Source organism: Saccostrea echinata, unplaced genomic scaffold (genome assembly GCF_033153115.1).
Source record: "Saccostrea echinata isolate AGI-Se365-2 ecotype Australia unplaced genomic scaffold, CSIRO_AGI_Sech_v1 ptg000054l, whole genome shotgun sequence".
NCBI classification, from domain to species: Eukaryota; Metazoa; Mollusca; class Bivalvia; order Ostreida; family Ostreidae; genus Saccostrea; species Saccostrea echinata.
The window spans coordinates 9,732,501-9,742,873 of NW_026889803.1; positions in this window are offsets into that span (position 1 = coordinate 9,732,501).

Sequence of the window (10,373 nt, forward strand, 5' to 3'; positions counted from 1 at the left end):
GCTATCAATAATATACCCTGCGGTATTTAATGTTAATTTTCTTTTTAATAAGGTTTAAAACGTGGTTTATGGTTCACTATTAAATTATTTATTACAACTAGTCTTTCTTTTCTTCTTTTTTAAATTAGGTTAATAGTGTTCAAAAGCGGAGAATATTAAATCTATCTTTCTACGTTTATTATTACAACAAACTTTGTAAGTGATTTTAAACTGTATGCATTGAATAATTCACGATCAATATCTGTATGCATATTACGTTCTCCATGTTCAGCTCGATGTTTAGTTATGTAACCCAACGCGCGAATCCCACGCTGTTGATCGAGGTCACCAGTGTACTAGCCACCTGTGGCCATAAACAAAGCTAGTATTTGTGATCGCGTATAATGTCAATTTTGTACAAAGAGCTATTAATTAATGGAAAGTTATGTTTTTAATTATATCGAATCAGTAAGATTACTTTACCGATCTTTTATAATCTTAATTCCAAACACTGGTGCATAAAAATCATTTTGAATTTTAATCGCTGTTTTTGTCTGTTCACGCAACAATACATTTAAAAAAAAGTATTGCTCTATCCCGTGTTGTTGTATTTTAATTCATCTGCAATTGTAATTGAATGGGGGCTTCGGTAAATAATTGTAATTACTACGCATGCTAAGCACATATTATTTTTACCACCACTCTTGTGAATGTCCATTTATTATTTATAGAATTAAATAAACATTAACATAAATAAAAATTCCTTCAAATATACATGTACTATAATTCAAGTCTTTGTAATATAGCAAACAGTTTCATCCGTCTCTGCCGCTTTGTGTCTTTAAGTGTTGTAGTCCAGTCCTCGTTTACATACACGTGGCCACAGAGAGCCGCGGGCACCTCGATGTTGAAATACATTGTTGCTCTACACTTCGCAAAGTTAAGCATACTTGTGTCCAAATCCTTTAAAAGTGGGGGCAATCCCTAATCCTCGCACCCTTCCTTTTTGAATCTAAAAATATATACCATACTGAGTGTTGTATATAGAGCGGGAATGTTATTTTATTAGTCCTTAAAGGCACAACTTAAGAAATGACTTATAATTTTTTTTTAGATAAGATTGTTTCGCGATACAGCTGTGATAAATCTTAGGAACTTCTAAAGTTATAACTTAGGCATATCTTAAGATAACTTAGGAAACGTTTTTGAAACAGGCATGTCAAGCATTCAGTCAGATCTATTACGACGTCCATATTACCATATAAGAGAATGAAATTTTGTTTTGTATATAAAGTGGTTATTACAAATATGCGTGTTACAAAAATGTATGTTGAAATCTTCAAAAGCTATCGAATTATTTGCATACGTGTACTCGTACATATGAACATTGATCAACACTGATCAAGTGTATACCGGGACCCGGGATAGTCTTATTATAGCTCTTGCTTTGTCAAATCATTACTTTCATACCCCTTGCATTTAAGAAAAACAATGTTATAAAAAAAAAATAATAATCTGACATATAACAAGTAAACATGTAGCGTGTGCAATTTATTTGGCTAGGGGCATGTACACACGTGGTTCGAAACTGTAGGGGGCTACAAATGCGGCCATAACTAGTATATTTTTGAGGTGTTATAAAAAACAAATAATACTCACAAAAGCTTATAAAATTGCCGTTCTATCGATACCTTATATGCCATGTTTCATCCACCAACAACGCCACGACATCGATGAGAAATACGTTTCTACACGGGCATTTTCTTCGAAAAGGATAGGAAGTTAATGAATTAAAATAATTAATTCTTTTAGTTAACGCATTATGTTTACCTCTTTATTTGTTGTATGCAATAAGTATAGACCTTACTAATAATGACTGTTTGGTTGTCACACCTGTGCATGTGTCGTGCGAGGTACAGCGGTAAGGTAAATTACCGAGAGTCGCGATGTGCGGGGTGATTCGGAATACCCTAAATGACGGTGGTCCATTGAATTTCTACTAGTAAATCAACCTGTCAAATCTAACATGGGCCCACATAATACGGCTAAATTCGTTTCATGAATGAACTGGTTCTTAACAAATATATGTACAGTATACAATATCTTTTCTTTAGATCTGTTTGTTTATTATTTTCAACCACAATCTGCAGTACATGTATAGTTACACGAAATCCATGCACAACGGCGCTACACCTGTCAATCAAAATCACTCGATATTGTGAACTCAGTCTGGTGCTACGGCAGCATTTCCGAAGTGATTCAAAATATTCTATCGGCTAATTCTAATTTTTCGCGTTGAATAATAATATTTTGGAACAAAGTTGGAATTAAGGCTGGAGCTGCATGCTGTGAATTTATCACACCTGCAGTCTGCAGTCTTCCCTTCTTACATGTATATGAAGCATCTGTTGAGTAATGAATCAGAGAGCATAATATGCGGAACAAGTTTGATTGAGATTTTTACTTTTCCTTTAAGATAAAATGATTAATAACATAATTTATGCATCTAATAGATACATATAAATGTACATGTATAGCTTTTTAAAAACAAGAATCTGTAATTGAAAATGTGAAAGTGAAGAGTTTAGGTAATAGTTCTTAACCAAAATTTAATGACAGTTCATTCCTTCCTAGTCTCTATATAACTTTTAATTACGGCCGTGCCCTCTCCCCTTCAAAAGATGTCTAATACATACTTTTAAATTCTGTTTATGTATCAAGAAATTTCCACAGGTACTTGTGGACAGGACCCCCCCCCCCCCCAATTCAACCCCAATGTTTGTTGGACATTTTTTTCCCACAAATTATATTTATTACACTTATTCATCATGTGTACCATAGGAAAAAATCGAGTACAAGTACCTGTGGAAATTTCTATTTGCCCCCCCCCCCTTCCCCAAAAAACTGAAATTGTTTTCTACGGGCTTGACAACAGGTACTTGTGGACAGACCCCACAAATTATATTTATTGCACTTACTCATCATGTGTACCATATGAAAAAATTGTGAGAACCCCAAAATAATCGTTCCACACAAAAAATGCCTCACTATGTATAGTTAAAACATTAATTTTTCATATTTCTTGATGAAATTAACATTAATAAAATCAACACAAAATTAATACCGTATTACATATCACTTGAATTTATCATAAAGCAGAAAATCTGTTCTGCCGGCTTCAAGGCCAGCTCAGGAACCTAAAGATGTCCTCATTTTCCAAGTCCAGTACAGAACGTAAATTAAATGAAATAAATCACACGATCACTGGGAAGAACTCAAAGAAAGAAGACTCTTGAGGAAAAGATATTTTGATTCGACTTATAGACTGAAATAAACCCATATTCTCTTTTTGCCACTCTTTCCTGGTGCCCTGGGACTCTGAATGTAGGATCAGTATTTTTCTCACAGGTCCGTTGTACGGATTGTACGGGGGGGGGGGGGGCAGACCTTCTGAAAATAGTCTTTTGTTGTAGTTTTAATATGTAAATGTTGATTTAGTTGCTGCTTGCACCCTCCCCACTCTTTGTTTCTCTACGATCATACATAGGCGAATCTCAGCAAAAATGTAATGACCCCCCCCCCCTCCAACACACACTTTTTTTTAAAATGTGTATTGCGATAGGACTTAAAATTGGAAAACATTTTCTGTATATCTCTACATCGAAAAATATAAAACAAATTTTTTTTTTATATTTCCTTTTTAAAACAACATAGATAATTATGCATAGCTAATTAAATACTGAATTAAATATTTATCTTTGCAGACAATATGCTCTGGGTTATAGAACATGATGTGAAAGCGTATCGTAATGCACCTTGTAATCCGTTGGATTTTCAGATTTAAGGCCAATGCGAAAACCCAAAGACGCCGACATTTTATTATGCTACTGTAATCGAAGATCCGGGGGGCATACAGTTTTTGTCCTGTCCACCTGTCTATTTGTCTGTTAGACTGTGTTAGCCTCTTTGTCCGCAAAAACTTTAACTATGCCCATAAAATTTGATTGGTTGGAACTACTGCTTTCATATTTCTTATGTGTATTCCTAGTAACAAGGACTTCCTTCAGGTACCAACATATTTGACCTCTTGACCTTGAACTTGGAGTTTGATCCTCTTTCGCAAAATTTTACCAAACTATAACCTTGGCCAAAACTTTTGAACAGTTGGTGCTACGGCTTTTATACTTCACATCTGTATCCCTTGTGATAAGTCTCCTCCTTGGGTATAAATATGTTTGACCATTTGACCTTGACCTTGGAGTTTGACCAACTTTTAAACAACTTTAGCCTTGACAATAACTTTTGAATGAATAGTACTAGGGCTTTTATATTACATAGGTAATTTTCTTGTGACAAGGCCTGTCATTGTATACCTTTAATTTTGACCATTTTACCTTGACCTTTGATTATTTCCTACTTTTGAAAAACTTTAACCTTGGTTTTAACTTTTGAACAGTTGGTGCTAAGGCTTTTTTAATACCACATGTGTATTCCTTGTAACAATTAAGACCTTCCCTCAAGTACAAACAATTATGTTCCCTTGACCTTGGAGTTTGACCTTTTAAAGAAATTAACCTTGGCCATAACTTTTAAACTGTTGCTGCTGTGGCTTTCATAAAAGTATATATTTCACAGTATATTCTTTGTTCAAGACCTTTATTTGGGTAATAACATTTTTTTTTGTCTTTTGATCTTGACCATGGAGTTTGACTTGCATTTGAGAAACTTTTAACTTTTGCCATAAAATGCCATATGGGGGCATCAGTGTTTCAAAAATCACATGTTGTTCAGTATCCAAATTGGGCATAAAACATTTACAATGATCCTTTAAAGCAGTGAGTTGAACCTAATAAATTACGACTATAGAAATTATGATAATTTATTTCGATGTATGGTCTAAAAAAACGTTTATTATACCTCTGTGAAAACTAGCTTACAAGTGAAAAATCACTAGTAAAATAGAATTTGATTGGCCGAGAAAGTCACGTGTCCATCATGTTTGCCCTGCAACAAAACGTCGTGTTTCACGATTGTGACGTCACAATTAAACGAGTGAGGAGTTAGATTGTTTATAGCGACGCTGCTAACTTCGTTCGCGCGGTAACAACAACTTAAAATTCACCCCAAAAAATCACCTTAATTAATGGAATTGCATACAGATATTAGATTAAACGTTCTTTATTAAAATGTTTGCACTTTTCAAAATTCGTTTATGGAAATACAGCTAACATACGTCATGAGACGTCACAGTCTAGACGTTCCAAATGTCTCGTGCTGTTTGAAGAGGCGGATCTTAAAATTAAGTGAACAATGCACTCGCCCAACGGTCGCACCGTCAGCATATTATCGTTGATTGATTGTGTCGATTTAAATGTGTAAAAATGTAATGGTGTTTGAATGTTCCTGGTGTGATCACACAAACTTGTCACGTAGGATTTTTATTTTAATGAAACGAGGGTGTACCTGTAACTTACATCTCTTTCATATCGTTCTCATCAAATGCATGTTTGCTTTATTCATTGGATCTCCTTTGTAATTCCTGCATTTTGGTTAATTCGGTATTATAAACAATTTATTGCATAATAGTGAGGGAGACATAAAGATTTCTTCGCAAATGAAAAATCATATTTCTCTCTGGCGTTGCCTTCGGGGAGTATGATTTTTCATGGGCGAAGAAATCTTCAAGTTGCCCTCGGGGAATATGATTTTTTATAGGCGAAGAAATCTTCATGTCTCCCTCACTATCATGCAATAAATGCAAACTGTGAACTTGTCAACTGCGAAACACACAAAAGGGTATCGCTGATATCATACAGAGTGTATCATTGCCTTGATCAGGCCCATAGGAAGCAAATTCAGGGGGTTTTTTTTTGGGGGGGGGGCACAGCCATACATTTTCAGTTGACAGTTGAGGGGGCACTACTACCATAAATTTCCTGACAAGCAAAAAAAAGGTTACCAACTACCAAAAATTCCTTGACAAGCAAAAAAAAAAAAGAAGGTTATCAGACGTTTCTATTGAGGTGGCACAAGCTATAGTAACTATGTCTACTATAGTAATCTATATATCGGCAAAATTATTGGGGGGCACCCCCCCCCCTCCCTCGGTTCCTACGGCCATGTTGATTAAATTTAGGGTCACTAAGGAAAGAATGTTTTGACTGGATGAATGGTCTGAAAGAACATGTGTTAACTTGTCGAGTCGGTAACACATAGATGGGGTTTGCTTATAACCAGAGTGTGTCATGGTTTGATGCAAGGTCATTTGAACGAGTTCAAGGTCATCAACGGAGAAACAACATTCCTTAACTGTCTTTCTACTGGTGAGACATTGCAAGTTGATACCCCTTACAAGATTGCTTATAACCTTAGAATGTGGCATGACCTTGACTCAAGGTCACTTTTTCCTGTTCGCAGCTCCAACGGAAGACCTACTCGTTGCTTTGCAACGAGCTCTGCTCTAGTTCTTATTATTCTTTTTTTTTTTTCCTAGACGCCAACTTTGAGACCTCATATCTTGCTCATTTCTCAATGGATTTTGCTCAAATTTGCAGGGTTTATAGACGTTACAAAACTCTATCAGAATGCTGTCAAACATTTCAAAAATTCACTTCCGCTTTTGGGTTATCTCCCTTTAAATGAAAATTTACTAGGCTTCATTTCCAGACAAAGGCTCAGAGACTACAAAAGCTGGAGTAGAAATTCTACCGAATTTAAATAATAGAAGCACTGAAGTTGTGCACATCGGTTTTTGTTTTTCAATTTCTGTATTCAAAATGGCGCTAGAGAGGGGTCAAAAATTAGAACGCCAAAAAGAGCGAAAATTTACACATATTTTCCTTTTTATCTTCTAAACTAAAAATATTTTGATAAAACATGTAGAATAAAAGTTGTGCACAATTTTAAGGCCTTTCATTTGACACCACTAAAAAGGGTCTAGCCCCTAAAATTAGGGATCTGGGGCCCTTTAAAGTTTTTGCTTTATAACTCAAAAACGGTAAATATTTCGAAATAGCTGCCGTAATTAAAGTTGTTATTTAACATCTTATTGATCTCAAGAAAACGTTATTTTGTTTGAGTCTTGTGGTCTAAATGAGCTAGAAGCATAACACATATACAGGTAAGTGTTTTCATTCAGCAAGTAAACAAGAGCTCTTCATGCGTGTAATTAAAATAAACTTACTATAAATAATAAACCTAGCTACATTAGATGCTAATACTCTTTAGAATCAGGTTCTTGAAGTATTTTGTGCTTTATTTCCAAATTATTTACTGACAACTTTCCCTTTTATTTCGTTTGTTTTCAAATTTGGATAAACCAGTCTACTAAACAGGGAAAAAAAGATAACCTTTTCTTCTTATCATATAAAAACAAACAATAAAGTTAGAAAATAAAACAAAACTTTAAACGTAGACTATTCACAGCCATTAAGTACACGCCTTTTACATTCACTTTGTGTGTTTACAATTATGTAACCCCTCCCTCCATAGCGCGTGGCAAAGGAGGTCACCGAAGATCAATCGGCGTGTGAACCAGCGACCTAAGGTCATACACAAAACAATCCATAGAATGGCCATTCCAAATACATTTTGTTAACTAAGTGATGAGTGGATAAATATGTTGAATCTTTCAGACTATTTCGTAATATCTTTGATTAAGTCGCTAGTACATTTCAATTTACATATTAGAAGAAGTTGCATATTTATTTTTATAAACATTGTATTTCTCGATGTTGAGATAATTGCGCTTTGTGGAAAATTATTTTAAAATCATTTCGAATCTTTCATATGATTTCGTCTTACTGTTTATCACTCGCTCGTTTTAATCAGCTAGTCTTAACTGCCTTTCACTTATTCACTTCAAATTCAATGCATTTTGAATGCCGAAAAGACCACTTTGTTTGTGTATTAAAGAAACAGTTTATTTATCTCTCTAACGTTATTATTTAACAAGTTGCTATTTCTTTCATGAACATTAAACAGCATGTATGTAATTATCACGATAATTGTACGTAGAGGTCACATTTTTAATTGTCAGGAAAATCGAAAATAAAATTAAGTACTTTTGAGTTTGTATTATTTTCTTCCTAACTTACAATATTATTGCATACAAAATACTAGGTCGGACGCAAGTAAGCTAAATATTTCACTTGTATTTGAAAATTCTATCGAGCGTCGAAAGAATTTTACCCGTTAAAAAGTGTACCAAAAAACCCTTCCTATGCAGTTTTCTTTGGGAAGCAATTGGCTTAGATAGTTTGTTCCGACATGTGTTGACAAAATTCACGCAATGAGAAGCCATACATTTCGAACTTGTGACCTCTTGGTCAGTGCATGTGAAGATTACGCATGGCAATTAGTGTCTGGAAAATAAATGATTTGACAGGTTAAGATTTGTTCTCATTTTAAATTAAATACAAACACAAACCCGTTATTTTCTTTGTTATTTTATACCGTCCCTTATATCAGACAGATTATTTTAAAAACGTGTTGTTTAGGAAGATTAATCTTATGCATTTGTTTTATCTCATCTAATAAACTGAATTTACCCATGACACGAATTACATGCATGTAAGTACGCGTAAATGTTTATGTGGAAGAGCGCCCAAAATAAATACACTTCGAACTCTGGAATTTCCCTATTTTACTGTTTAAATCATAGGTCCGCTCAGCTGACGAGTTGTTTTAATAACGGTAATAAATTATATTCAAGTCCTGGCCAGCGATCGTTACGGTTGGTGACACTGCAATTAAACAGGTCGATACTCAGGTACTAAGATACTAACGGGTATATATATTTTCACCTAATATGTTTTCATTAAGTGTTTTCATAAGAAGTAAATTGCTGGATGATATCATGTTCTCCCTGATCACATCGATAGCGTGTAGAAACAGCGGTGCATGAACACACGCTTTTGTGTACAAAGCAAACGTGTAAACCAAAAGGATGGGAAAAAACGACGAAATAAAAACATTTCTCTATTAACTGAAATTATTGTCTTTAGACAGATAAAAATAAATGATTATCCGCCTGAGAACATGTGAAAATTATACCCAAATACAATGTAACGAAGGATTTGGGGTTTAATCCCGAGTACACAATTATAGCAATGATGTGTACATGTACATGCAGAATTCTGCTTTTTTATCCTTCGTCCATGTGTTCCTCCTTAACGGAAAAAATTATCATTAAATTATATTATACCGAACGAGGTTGAAAAATGACGAACTTTATTTCTTAAAATTAACAGCAATTATCAGACTTTTCTCATATCACTGTAAAAATGCCCTAAAAAACTAAAACCGTCTTTTTGACTTTGTCAACGCGTTTGATAGATAATGAAAAAAAAAAAAAAAAAAAAAAAAAAAAAACGCTGGCAGATTTAGAGGAGGTTCAGGGGGCCTGCCCTCTTTTGTATCCAAAATATACACAAGATTTAATAAATCAATTTTTTTATGTGGGTTTGGGCCCCTACCCCGACACAAAACTGGTCGGGCCCCCTTTTCAAGACTCCTGTATCCGCCACTGAAAAAGAATGTGTTGTTCTCCTGGATGTCGATATCTGAATTATGTTTTAATTAAACACCTTGTCTAATATATCATGGGCGCCCATAATAGGACGATTATTCGTTTTTTAAAATAAAGTGGTTCTTACAGATGTTAAAAAAATTATAAACGGCTAATTAATTATTTTATTCATCTACAACAAATGTTAATTAGTTCTTTGCTTACATAATCCAACTTTTATAAATTAACACGAAAGTCGTGCGATCGTATACAAATACTCAGAAGCAATCTTTCATATTTAATGAACGTATAGGTGAATAAATTTCCTCTCATCACTATACGTATACCCCCATCCTCGAAATAAATAGAAAGTTTTCCTTTCGCAGTCGGTTGGTTTTACCAGGTACATGTCAGTACAAGTGAGGATGGAGCTTTACAGAAGCAGGTGATGAATTCCGAGAGAGATAGGCACTGCCTATTTTATATACATGTACATTCCTAGGGACCATGTTTTCTGAACCGATGTCACTGTTATTCAAAGACCTAGCTAGAAATTCTCTCTCTCTCTCTCTCTCTTTGAAATGCAGGCCCGTCGATTGTAAAAAAAAAAAAAAAAGACAAAATAATTTCAATTTTTAATAAGTATCTCACCTTCCAAGCCTCCCAAAAAAAAAAAAAAAAATTTCAACCCAGAAATTTCTTGACGAGCCAAAAAAAGAAACTCTTTTCCCAAACGTGAAAAACCAATTTCGTGTGTGTGTTTGTGTGTGTGTATGGGGGGGGGGGGTCGCTGACTTTTAAAGCTTCATACCTAAGACTTTTCATACCATTTTAACACAGATCCGCGTTTTCGAGGAAGGGTCCGCGTTTTCTAGGGGGGGGGGGG